The sequence below is a fragment of the Gossypium hirsutum genome, chromosome A08 (genome assembly GCF_007990345.1).
Source record: "Gossypium hirsutum isolate 1008001.06 chromosome A08, Gossypium_hirsutum_v2.1, whole genome shotgun sequence".
Lineage (NCBI taxonomy): Eukaryota > Viridiplantae > Streptophyta > Magnoliopsida > Malvales > Malvaceae > Gossypium > Gossypium hirsutum.
In genome coordinates, this window is record NC_053431.1 from 23,154,858 (window position 1) to 23,169,030 (window position 14,173).

At 34.2% G+C, this 14,173-nt stretch overlaps 1 non-coding gene across 1 annotated transcript; it reads right to left on the bottom strand.

Annotated features, from left to right (window-relative positions):
• Positions 1-8,453: 8,453 nt before the first annotated feature.
• Positions 8,454-8,560, bottom strand: LOC121205612 (small nucleolar RNA R71). Its single transcript, XR_005900688.1, has one exon. It is a non-coding gene; the product is annotated as a small nucleolar RNA R71 (small nucleolar RNA).
• Positions 8,561-14,173: the final 5,613 nt, after the last annotated feature.

Sequence of the window (14,173 nt, forward strand, 5' to 3'; positions counted from 1 at the left end):
ATCACTCAAAATTTTTTATGCAAAACGAGATGATAACCCAAGCACCTCATCTTGGTTACTCAATTTGATCACATTTCCAAAATTGTCACTCATAGCTAAGCCATTAGCGGAGTATGTGTATATTTTATTTTTTAATTTCTTTTCTCTTTTTTTCTTATTTATTTACAAAAAAATTTAAATGAGACTCGAGTACTTTTATTACGCATATTTAAGGAGATAACAATTTCATGAAATGTTTGATTTAGCCATAATATTTTCAACATGTCGATCAAATTTAAGAAATAACTAGTTATTCACGAATTACCCAATTATTTGAATAAACAAAGCATAGGAATTGAATGTTCAATTTTGAAACAAATTAGGAATAATTTTAGTATAACACATGAAAAGAAGAATAAGTAATAGCATGAAATGTCCTATGAATCCCCCCCTACTTAGCCCACATTACCCTCAGTGTGCAATTTTAAAAGAAAAATAATGAGAAGGGTCAAGTATACTTCCCCGTGCATGTTTAGCAACCATGAGGATAGGGCGGGTTGGTTTGGTTGGGTTGGGTTAGTTCTGGTTTGATTGGGTGTTTGTTTTAGCAAATGGCAGCAATGAATTTTGACAAGGTGTGCCCACGCCATAATAGGAATCCGATTCTGATTTATTTTTGGATGAAAAAAGACAGCCTCCACCATCGTCTTAGAAACTAACACATTAAAATAGATTAAATAATAATATTTTTTTATTTTCAACCTAAATTAAACTGAATTCAAAATTAAAAAAATTTAAAATAAATATGAGTTATCTTTCAAAAAGTGCTTTTGTTTAATGTCGTTAGCTCAACAACCTAAAATGTTATCCGTTTGGCTCTTTGAATTAATTCTTCCATCATGTTCACTAGGAAGTTCTCATAACCTTTGCCCATTGACCTTTAAATACTTCTCAAATTCCTCCATCATCAGTGGATTGAGGCACCTTTGAGCTTCTCCATTTGGGTTTGCCTTTTCCTCTATTGGAATCCTTAAATGTTTTGGTAACGATTTGAGCTCTAATTTTGGGGCCTCCAAGTGAATGATAGCTTCATGTATTTGTTCTTTGATCAAAATTTGGGGCCTCTATGTGATAATTCTTCTTCCTTTTTCTGTAACATTGAGATCTATACTCCTACAAAGCACAATCTATAATTTATCCTTTTCAAAATGCAAGTTTTCAATGGTTCAATTTCATCGATACTGGAGACATTTTTTATTGCATTGGGATGACCAATATCCTCATAAACATTAAACCTGACCACTTTACTATCAGATTCCATGGTAAGTGTTCTACCCTAAACATCAATTTTCATTCACGCACTACTTAAAAATGGTCTCCCAAGTAGAATATCAGAAGAATTTATCGAGTTGCCATCTTCTATGTAAACGATGTAAAATTTTGTAGGAAAGATTAGTTCATTTACTTTGATGAGGATGTTTTCCAACACCCCTTCTAAATACACAACTGACCTATATGCTAACTAAATTATCACCCTTATTTCTTTCAAAGGACCCGTGTTTAGTAATTTATAAATAGATAGTGGCATTATGTTGATAGATGCACCTAAATCACATATGGCTTTATTAATGCCAACATTACCTTTTTTGCAAGATATAGAAAATATATCTTGGTCCTTACATTTAGGCAAGATTTTCTTTTGTAAAACTGCAAAAACATTTTCTCCTACATTTACCCTTTCGTTGCCTAAGAGCTTTATTTTGCAAATGCACAATTCTTTTAATAATTTTGCAAATGTACAATTCTTTTAAGAATTTTGCATAGCGAGGAACCTATTTGATCACATCGAGTAAAGGTATAATAATTTCTACCTTTTGAAACATCTCTAGGATCTCTTTATCTTCTCACTCCCTTTTACATTAGGCGAGCCTTCTAAGGAATGGGGGTGGTACTACGAACGGTTTCATTGGTACCGACTCCATGTGAGCTGCTGGTTCAAGTTTCTGTTATTCCCATTTAGTGTCGTGATCATGACTTGTGCTAGGTATGTCTCCAAAAACGTTCCATCTTTTACAGTTATAACACTTACATTTTGTTATAGGTTCATCTCAGTTTGAGATGACAATTTCCCTTGGGTTTCCGAATGACTAACCGTAAGTGCAACCTTACTTATTTGTTGATCTATTTATTAAAGTTGTGCTTCAACCTTTTATTGGAACTTTAAGGTGCTAACGGCTAACCTTTCCACTATGGTTTCAAGAGATGACTTTGAGGGTTGATTTTGTTAAGACAGAGGTGGCTTTGGCTAATAAGTTGATTGTATCGAGGGTTTGATCCATAGTTCAAATTTGGGTGATCTCTCAACCCCATATTGTAAGTATTTGAATATAGATCATATCGCCTTTGGGGTGGCCCTGGGAAGTACCTAATGGCATCTACTCATGCTATTGTGTCATCGTGTAAAATTGGACATGAGTTTGTTGGATGATCAGACATAGCACAAATCCCGCATACCTGAGCTTGGTTCATTTATCATGTAAGCAAACTTTGAACTACATTAGTGAGCTTATCAATTTTATCTTCTAAGGATGAAGCACTTAGCTCATGACCCTTTCTCGTAGGTTTCATAGTCGGTTGAAATTGCTAGGAATTCGTAGTCGTGGCCGAAATTAATTCCCTTACTCTTTGAGGAGTCATGTTAACAAGTGTCATTCCACTAGGCACATTAATCATCTTTATTTCCATAGGTGTATCCCCTTATGGAAATACTGATGGAGTGATTATTAAGTCAAGTCATGTTATGGGCAACTGCTATACAATTTCTTGTACCGCCCCCAATAGTCATAGAGTGATTCAATTTGCTTCTATTGTATTCCATTAATATCTCTCTTTAATTTAGTTGCCCGAGCTACTAGAAAGAACTTATCAAGAAACAAACAAGACATATGAGACCATATATTAAAAGATCCTGGAGGTAAATAAAATAGTCGTTCTCTAGCAGAGTAAGCTAATGAAAAAAAGAAAAGCTCGAAGTTTAATTTGATCTTTAGTTACTCCCTGTGGTTTCATGATTAAGCAAACCATGTAGAACTCCTTAAGATGAGTGTGAGGGTTTTTATTTTGCAAACCGTAAAAAGTGCACAATATAAATTAAGCCCGACTTTAACTTAAAGGTTGTTCCTCCTGTTGGATAAGTTATGCATATCAGTTGTTGCTCATTTGGTGCTGCAGCGAACTCACATATTGTTTGATTCGCCATTTCTTTTGGTTCACTAAGTGTATTGTCTATTGCTTCTATGTAAGATAGTGTTTCGTATTCGACCTCTCTCACTTACGATTTTTTTTCGCGTCGAATAGCTTTTCTTTGTAGTGGTCGAGCTAATTTCTTAATTTCCAGTTCAAACTCTAAGATCCACGATTCTGACCTACTCATAAGTAAATTAAATGAAAATTAGAATTATTTCCAGTCCTCAACAACAATGACAAAGTTTGATGGGCGTCGAAACCACCAAATATAATTTTCTACGCTCTAATTGAATTAGCTTTAAAGAACGATTGTGACTATCTCATATACCAAAGAGATAATGAATATCGTGTTTGAAAGGTTTTAGTGCGGGCTCATATCTCACGATTTTCAATAGGAATGATAATCGGACTAAGGATAAATAAGGTTTTTAGTTGAGCATTAAATTAATCATACTCAATTGGGGTTTAAAAGTAGATTTGCATATGATGGTGATGGGTGAAACGGAGAAAGGGCTTGCAAAACAATTATACCAAAAGAAAGAAAAAGAAAGTAATTGGCAGTAAGCTTTGCCAAGCTACAAACGAGGAAAAACATATATTTAATTTAACTTCAAGTGTACATTCCAGTGTGTTTTCCCAAGTCACTAATTCAAGTATTTATAAATTTTTCAAGTGTTAAATTTAGCATGAATCAACCAATTAAAATCAGCATGATTCCTTTAAGATTATGTTAACTAAAATCAGATTTTTCATATTTATAGAATTTGACAATTTCAAAAATCTGATCTAATCAATTATTAATTCTGTAATTTTTCTAATTCGGTCCTTTTTCTTGCTTCTTGTTCTAATTTAGTCCATTTTGCTTGATTTTGAACTTTGGCATTCCAATTTCATCCCTAATAAGATTTAAGCAAGAAATCATAAGTTCAGTAGTATTCTATTAAAAAAATTAGTCAAAAATAGACACATTCACTATAAATTTAAGGGTATATCGAAGTCTTCAAGCAAAGGTAAAACTTCTAACTTCTATAAGAAGAAAGGGCACATTAAATTTAAGTGTTATAAATTGCAGAGCAAGATCAAAAGGAAGGCTGTGATTCAAAAGGGAAAGCAACTAGAAAAATCTGGTGAAGCTAATGTTGTAGAAGGCTACAGCGACGGTGAACTCCTAGTCGCTTCTGTCAACAATTTTATAGTGAGAGAGGAGTGCATCCTTGATTCAGGCTACACTTTTCATATGAGTCCCAATTGGGACTTGTTTATAATTTATGAAACAGTGTCAAAATGTGTTGTTTTGAAGGGAAATAATACTTCTTGTAAAATCGCATGTATTGGAACAATTAAGTTAAGATGTTTGATGGAGTTGTCAGAACACTTAGTGATGTGTGACATGTCTAGAATTGAAGATAAATTTTATTTTGCTTAATACTCTTGATTTAAAAAGGTACAAATACATAGCTGAAAGTGGGGTTTTGAAGATTTTCAAAAGTTCCCCATTGTGATGAAATGGCAGAAAAAGACTACTAAGTTATATGTTTTGTAGGTTCTACTGTTATTGATGATGCAACTGTCGCTTCACTTGTCAGATGATGATGTTACTAGATTTTGGCATATGCGCCTCGGGCATATGAGTGAGAATGGTATGACAGAATTGAGTAAAATAGGACTTCTTGATGGGCAAGGAATTTGCAAACTAAAGTTTTGTGACCACTACGTTTTTGGAAAGCAAAAGAGAGTTTGATTCACCAGAGGCATCCATAACACGAAGGGAATGTTGGAGTATATTCATTCTAACCCGTGGGGGCCATCTAGAGTGCCTTCGAGAGGTGGATCTAATTATATGTTAACACTTATTGATGATTTTTCCAAAAAAGTTTTGGCATTTTTCCTGAAGTAGAAAAGCAATGTGTTTTCTACATTTAAGTCTTGGAAAACTATAATTGAAAAACAGACGGGAAAACAAATAAAGCACTTCCGCACAGAAACTGGCTTAGAGTTCTGTTCTGATAAGTTTAATGAATTGTAAAAGTCAAAAAGGATTGTGAGACACTTGATATTTTTTCATACACCACAGCAAAACGGTGTTGCAGAACGAATGAACAGAACGATCATGGATAAAGTTCAGTGTATGTTGTCGAATGCTAACTTACCAAAGTCATTTTGGCCGAAGCAGCCTATACTTCATGTTTTTTGATCAACCGATCTCCATCCATTTCCATTGAGAAAAAGACTCCACAAGAGGCATGGTTTGATAATCCTGCTAATTATTCCGATTTAAAGATCTTTAGGTGTCCTGCGTATGCTCATGTTGATCATGGAAAATTAGAACCGATATCCATTGAATGTGTTTTTCTTGGTTATAAAGCTCGTCTAAAAAGGTATAAGTTATGGTGTCTTGAAAATAGAAAAGTTGTGATTAGCAGAGATGTTGTTTTTGATGAAACTACTATGCTGCCTAACGTATCTCTTAAAGACTCTTCCAATAAAGAACAGTAAAAGTAGGTGGAGCATCAGATTAATCTAGAATCTACAACGGAGTTGACTCCTCAAGCCAGTACAAAAATTCAAAATAGAGTTGCTTCTTCACCATAATACTCTATCACCAAAAACAAAACTATAAGAAAGATAAAATCTCCAAAGAAGCATGCCGAGGTTGGTCTAGTTGCTTAGGCTTTAAATGTGGCTGAAGATGTAGGTACAAATCAAGAGCCATTTAATTATTCTGAGACAGTTGGAAACAAGAAAATATAAAGACTTTTTAATGCCTTTTTTAACTCAAATTCATGCAATTTCGATGTAATTCCTATCTAAAAATATATAATAATTATAAAATAATTAACATGCACTTAAATTATTAACATATTTAATTTTAATTAATTTTAAAAATAAATTTTGATTAATTTTGATTTATTTTCGACAGATTTGCACAAAGGGCGAAAATTGGCTCGGCAAACACTACTAGAAGCGCAAAACGAGAAGCGACTTTTGAAGCATCAAGGCGAATTTATTTTTCAGCCTAAGAAGATCCAAATTATGAATATTATTTCATAATATAATTAATTTTAATTTTAATCCAATTTATTTTGGGTAAAATAATTATTATTAATTAAATTATGAAAAAAGGCCCAATTGTGCTAAACCGAGAGACTGATCCAATTGAACAACTGCGCTACCCAAAACCATCCCACATTCTGATCCAATCAGCTTAATTAGCTGATTATTTGGCTTGCAAAACAGCCCTTGAAGCTTGCTTGAAATTTCATTCAAACCCCTCCACTTATCAAGCTTTTGTAGATTTGCCCCTCGCTTAATTTAGCAAGTTTGAAAGCTTCAAACTTGCCACATGTGTGGCCGGCCATGGGGGGAGTCAATGGCTGATGATTTTCGCTATTTTTAGCAGCCTAATCAACTTATAAATACCCCTTTGGCTGCTCATTTGAAACACGCCTTTCATTCCTTCATTCTTTACTTCTCTCACACTTTCTCTCTTCAAAATCCTTCTTTTGTTCTTCTTTTCCCCTTCCATTCCCTTGTTTATTTCCCCTATTGGAAAAGATACCTTCAACCACCATTGAACATAGCATTCAAGTGCTCGTAGAAGCCTCAATTCAACAAGAACAAGTGAAGGTGGAGCGAAGCTAACTAGTCAAGCTTCGGAGAAACACCGAATTTGATTCTAGTTACCTATCCTTTTATTTTTATCGTTGTTGTTAAAAACATGTTTATGAGTAGTTGTTATATTGATATGTTTAATTTAATTAATATGGCTTAAATTTAATTTGTGTGGTTGATTGCATTTCGTTCACTTAAGTTATTAATATTATGTTTGTATTGTTATAGGCCTTGGTAAGTTTTTTTATTAAGTAAAACCTTGAGTAAGTTATTCTTGCATTATAATTGTAAGGTAACTAATGAATTAATTATTTAATTGTGTTAAAACTGTAAATAATTGACACAATACTTGATCTGTGCATGTTTAATCTTCTAATGTAGCTGAGAGTTAAATTAGCGACGGTATTAAACGGTACATTAGCCTTGCATAAGTTGAAAGGTTATTGTGATTAAACTGTTTCAAGGTAGGAATACATTGTTACCTCACTTAATCTTTTATGTGCTTATGAAGATTGATTAATTGTTTGAATTGGCATTGAAAAATGCTCAAGAGATTAGTTAATTTAATAAGTACGTATGAGTACTAGTTAACAAATTACCAAGTTGCCGTGAATTTATTCGTAACAACATGAACATGAGTTTAGTAATTCTAAATTAAGAAATGTAATTAATCTAACACAATTATGTCATATTGATTAAAATCATCTTTTGGACTCGTGCATTGAAACTTTTATTTTTATTTTATTTATTTTACTTAGTTAAATTTTAGTTTTAATCACTTTCTCAAAATCAAAATGTTTTTTCTTCACCAAAGTGTTTTTAATTGCATTCATAAATAATTCTTTTCACAGTCTTTGTGGATGCGATAACTCGACATTTACTTGCCGCTTTATTACTTGTTGCAATTGTGTACCCTTGCACATTTCTATCGTTCCATGTTTTTGGTGCCATTGCGGGGGACTATTTTAAAAGACATTATTTATAAAATTGTTAATTTTACATTTTGGTCTTTTTTCTGTTAAATTTTAATTCCATATTTTTGTGTGTTTGTTTCAAATGTTTATGAGTATTAATCAAATTATTGACTTACTCCCCGTAGGCTCTGAAATTGAAAGGACTTTCAGACAAAGGAGAAGATAAGCAAACAAAGAAGGACTGAAGAGATGAGTTTAAAAAATCACAACCAAAATCCAAGAGGAGCATTCACTTATAATACTCACAATCTGATCAGTATTGTCGATGATAGAAATTGTGTCATTCGACAATATGTCATTCCTCTATTCAATGAGCTCAATCCGAGTATTAGGAGACTCGAAATCATGGCACAATAGTTCGAGCTGAAGCCTGTCATGTTCCCAATGTTGTAAAATATGGGTCAATTGAGTGGGATTCCTACTGAAGATCCACATCTTCATATTTGACTATTCATGGAAGTTAGTGACTCATTTAAACTAGTCGAGGTGGCCGAGGGCACCTTGAGATTGAGATTATTTCCATATTCCTTAAGAGATAGAGCACGAGCATGGTTGAACTCCTTACCGTCTAGTTTCATAACTACATGGCAAGTGTTGGTTGAATGTTTCTTAATGAAATACTTTCCTCCTTCCTTGACCGCCAAGATCCAAAATGAAATCACTTCATTTCTGTAACTTGATAAAGAATCTTTATATGACGCATGGGAGTGGTTCAAGGAGTTTTTACAAAAGAAATCTCATCATGGCATTCCTTACTGCATTCAAATTGAGACTTTCTATATTGGTCTCAACATTCATACTAGAATGATGGTGGACGCTTCAGCAAATGGAGTCCTTCTTTCTAAGTCTTATAATGATGCTTACGAGATTATTGAAAGAATTTCCAGCAATAACTATCAGTGGCCAACTAATCGAGCAGCCTCAAAAAGACGAGTAGCAGATGTACATGAAGCAGACACACTTGCTTCTTCGGCAGCCCAGGTATCCTCTATGTCTTCTATGCTTAAGAACATAATTGTTAATGGTTTCAATAGTAACCTGATAGGTCAACAGCCGAACCAATTTGAGAATATTTCTTGTGAATACTATGGAGATGGCCATTTATTTGAAAATTGGTCATCGAATTTAGAGTCAAAATATTACATGGGAAATCAGAATTGGAATGGTCTGTAATCAAATTCTTAGAACTCTTCATGCCAGAATCATGTAATTTCACCGTGGAGTAATCAATGGGCGGACCATAGTGACTCTTCTATGCTATTTTGACCAAATTATATGGCAAGATATTCTCAACAAGTGCAAAAACCCCCACCAACTGAATCTTTAAGTAATCTTGAGAATCTTCTGAAGGCATTCACAGAGAAGAATGATGAACTAATCCAAAGCCAAGAACAACATTGAAGAATTTAGGAAACTAAGTGGGATAGTTAGCCAATGAGCTCAGAAGTAGCCCCCAAGGTATTTGGCCAAGCGACACAGAAAATCCAGGAATTTTGGGCAAAGAACATTACAATGCAGTCACTCTGCCAAATGGAAAGACATTGGAGCCCAAGGTGATTAAGGTTCAAGATGAGCCTGTTGTTGCTCAAGAAAAAAAAAGAATTTTACCTGAGTGTTGAAGCTTCTGTTACACAGAAGTTAGATTCGGTGATCCTTGATGAGGTAAACTTTAAACCAGTTAGTTCTGATTATCTAACACCCTTGTCGGATGTAGAAAATTTTCCACAAAAAAGTTGTCCGATTAATGCTAAGATTCCACCACTGCCATATCCTCAATGATTCTAGAAGAAGCAAAAGGATACTCAATTGAAAGAAATCTTTGATGACGAGGTGACTTTTAATAACTTCGATGCTGCTAATCCCCAGATATAATTGAAGACTGCTCTGTTAATTCCAAGATGGAATCGCTGGCTTCTACAGAATTGGAGCTCAATTCTTTAGATGATCTGTTAGAACATATTCTACTTGAGGATTCGCCAAGTGATGATGAAGACAATGAATGTTTGGCTTGTTCAGAGGCTAATTCGAAGGAATTCACTCAAGAAGTTCCACTCAAGTCATTAGAATTATCATCTCAGGAGTATACGCAACCAAAGTCATTGATTAAAGAGCCAGTTGAACTGGAACTGAAGGTTTTGTCTCCTCATTTGAAATATGACTATTTGGGTATATCTTCGACTTTACCTATCATTATTTCAGTTGAGTTCACCAAAGATCAAGAAGAAGAGGCACTTGTGATTTTGGAAAGGCACAAAAAAGGTACTGGATGGATTATTTCACATATTTGAGTCACGGGTTGGAGAATTTGTAGGATTTAAAGAAAGTTAAACAAAGCCACTAGGAAAGATCATTTCAGGTTTTCTTTCCCTAATAGGATATTAGATAGAATTGATAGGAAAGAATATGATTTCTTCCTAGAGAGTTATGGTTGGTATGACAAATGGCTTTGACACCACCATGGTCAATGATGATCCTTAATAAAATGGAGGGAGTTCTCTTCATTTTCTCTATTGTTATTTTATATTTTTAGTTTTTTCCTCATTTGAATAAAATGGTAGACTTAGATAAAATTTTCTTTGGTTCACTACAATAATTAAAACTCTTTCTAGGATATTGGGACTTAAGCGGGACCATTTGTGACCTCTGCAGCCTTTCTTGGGAGTTTAATTTAATGTAATTTTTTGAAAAATATTTTTCTAAGTAGCCCAAAGAATTTAAGTATTTGTTTTGTTAAATAAAAGGTCAACTTTTAACCCAAGCACTGATATCTTTGAGTTTTTTTTTTAGTTTACTTTTAGTATAGGAGTTTAAGATCCAAAAAGGTGTTGCCATTGGGCTTAAGACATAGCTAGGAATGGAAATATTCAACCATTTTCCGCACAAACCTATAGCCTTTACCCTGCTTCACCGCCACTCCATAGGAGCCCAATAGTGCATCTCATTTAACCCCTTAATGTCACAGCCCTTAACTTCCTGAATCACCACCCCGAACACCATCATTCGAAGTCACCAACTACTGCACCTAAACTATCCTTAAAACCGCCACCCTCTTCAACTCTAAACCTTACCATCAACTACGCAACCACCTGCTCAAAACTGAAACCACCCTTAACATATTTTCTAAGTCTGACACTGAGAGTCCTTTCATCTAGCACCACTTCCCGAAGTGAACGGTTTGATATAATAGCTATGCTATAACAAATGCAGTTGTAGCAAGAAGCTTACTGGAGACACTCAAAAATACGGGATGACTCAATCAGAGATACATTTAAAAATTATATATTTTGTAACCTATTTGTTTTTGTGCTTGAATTTCTAGACTTTATACTCAAGTCATGGACTCCAATGTTGAAGAAGGAATGAGGCGATCATATTTTGAGGGTTTACAAATAAATAAAAAGGGGGGATCTTGTCTCTACTTTATTTTTTTATTTCTTAGGATATTTTAAGGTTTTAGGCTTAGGTTCTTTTAGGATATTTCTATTTCTCATATAATAAATCAAGAGCTTGAAATCATTAATAAAATTGAACAATACAAACTAAGAAGTGTGGCAATAGATATGTACATGTATAAGATTGGATCTCTCTAGTAAGAGCTTGGTATTTAAGCAGTCAAACTTGACTCACCTCCTTTTTCTAGGATCCTACCTAGTGTACAATATCTATTCACTTCTATATTTTCTTTTTTCTTTTTAACAATGAGGACATTGTTCATCTTAAGTAGGGGGACCAAAAATTGAAATTTTCTTTCAAAGATACATTATTCTTATAATTATGATTAAGTTATATTTTGTTCAAAAATTTGAATTTTTGTTAATTATGCTAATTTCTAGTATAAATAAAGTTCTATTATTCTTAATAAGTACTATGTTAGCTGAATTATGACATAAATGTTAATTTTAATAAATTTTGTAAATCATACCATAAAATTTTTAGTTCCTTAGGAAAGCTAGGCATGCATGAAAGTTTAAGTCTCTAGAATTGACTTAGTAATTTCTTGATGCAAAATCCTAGAAAGCATGGAATGTTGAAAATGATTTAGGTAAACTTTTGTTTGGATCATTTGAGCCTTTTAAACCAACCTTGATGATTTTTTATCTGTTGAAACTCAATTTTGAGACTATATGGCCTAATTTTATTTGAACCTTTGCAATATTTACCATCACTTCTCTCATAAATATCTTTAAATTGTCCCAAACACTATGTAACACCCCGAACCCGAGACCGTCGCCGGAGTCGAACACGAGGTGTTAACAGACTTCAAACCACTTATTAAAATTTTTCCAGACAAGCTGCCAATCTGCGTACTAGTCGCTTTAAAAATCATATCTTGAGCTCTGGAACTCGAAATCCAGTTCCGTGAATTTTCCCTGAAACTAGACTCATATGCCCATATACATATGTTTTTCTAGAATTTTTGGTAGAGCCAATTAGTACAGTTTATTAGTCAAATTCTCCCATGTTACTGGGGTCGACTACACTGACCTTTACGCATTACGACCTGGATATCTCCCTGTACAGAGCTTCAATACTGATGTCGTTTGTTTCTATAGAAACTAGACTCAGAGAGGAATCTATACATATATGGCATGGCTCCTAATTATCTCTGGTTAATTTATAATGAATTTCCAAAGTCGGAACAGGGAACCCAGAAACCGTTCTGGTTCTGTCTCACGAGAACCTGAATATCTCTTAACATACTGTCCATATGATTGTTTCGTTGATTCTATATGAAAATAGACTCATCGAGCTTCGATTACATAATTTATTCACTATTTAATTCCATTCCTACTAATTTTTGTAATTTTTCAATCCTACGTCATTGCTGCTGCCAGCATCTGTTACTGAAGCAACTATGTCCATTTCGTGATTTCTCATTGATCTAACTAGTAATTCATCTTACATATCACAAAATTATAATCATGACTAGCCATACCAAAGGCTAATCATTGTCAAACATCTCCCTACTACGCTATTGCCGTATCATGAATCTCAACACCAAAATTAATCAGCCATGACATATGGCATAAAAATCGTATTACCAAGACTTACGACCCAACATTAGAACCAAATTCAACCGAACATTATGCCATTTTCGCATGGCTAAAGTTTACATACCAAATTTCAACAAAACATATTAGCCTATACATGCCGAAATGTTCTCCTAGACCAACTAAGAAGAAAATACCAAAGGTTGCTAGCCGGTGTGATGACTTCGACGACGGCACGATCACGCAAAAAGAGACGAGTCCAAGAAACCTAGAATAGGTGACAAGCAAACACCGAATGAGTATATAACTCAGTAAGCCATAAGCATTCCACAACCATCCATTAATAAAATTATCACAACAGGAAACAATGAAATGAGGTTAAGTACTCCATCCATACCGAACTATACCATAGTTCCTTAAACCCTATGGTTCAATCTCATACCAAGTCCTACATTGACCTTTCATACATCATTTTATTTTCGTCATAATCATACAATTAAACGAACTTTCACCTATTCCACAATGAACCTTATGTACATGACTTCAACTATAATCGTCACATAGGTTCAAAACTTACCAAGCTCACCTCCAAATATAAACATAGCGCCTATTAGCCATGAACTCAAGGTACTTACCTTTTCCGCTGTCCAAAATTGACTCGGTAAAGTCGCACCCTTCATGTAAATAATTTATAGAAAATATATATAGGGTTGCACGCATAATGTTTAGTAATCAACCACGCACACTTAGTGCCATGCACTTTAAACTCACACACTTAGTGTCATGCATTTTAAGTTCGCACACTTACCTTTTCCGCTGTCCAAAATCGACTCGGTAAAGTCGCACCCTTAATGTAAATAATTTATAGAAAATATATATTGGGTTCGCACACATAGTGCTTAATAATCAACCGCGCACACTTAGTGCCATATACTTTAAACTCGCACACTTAGTGCTGTACAATTTAAACCCGCACACTTAGTGCCAATCTCATGACCGTGAACACTTATTGCCCGCACACTTAGTGCCGAAAACCAGCCACTCTATAGGCTTCACTTCCTTTTTACATTCGACAAATTTCATCTTTACTTACATATACATTTGTATACATTTCATCTCATTAAACACAATGGTATAGGTATTACGATCATTTAAATCAATACCAAAGATATGCTTAATGACTTACTTGTGTTGGGTAAGATGGTTCCAACTCGGCTACTCGATGATCTTTTCTTTGCCTTTGCTCGATTCTCCTCCTTTAACTCCTTGAGCTTAATCAATAAATCAACTAGTTTAACCGCCTTGCTAAATATTTACAATCCAATTACACATGCATATGTATGTTAGTATATTCGGCAATCACCCTTACTA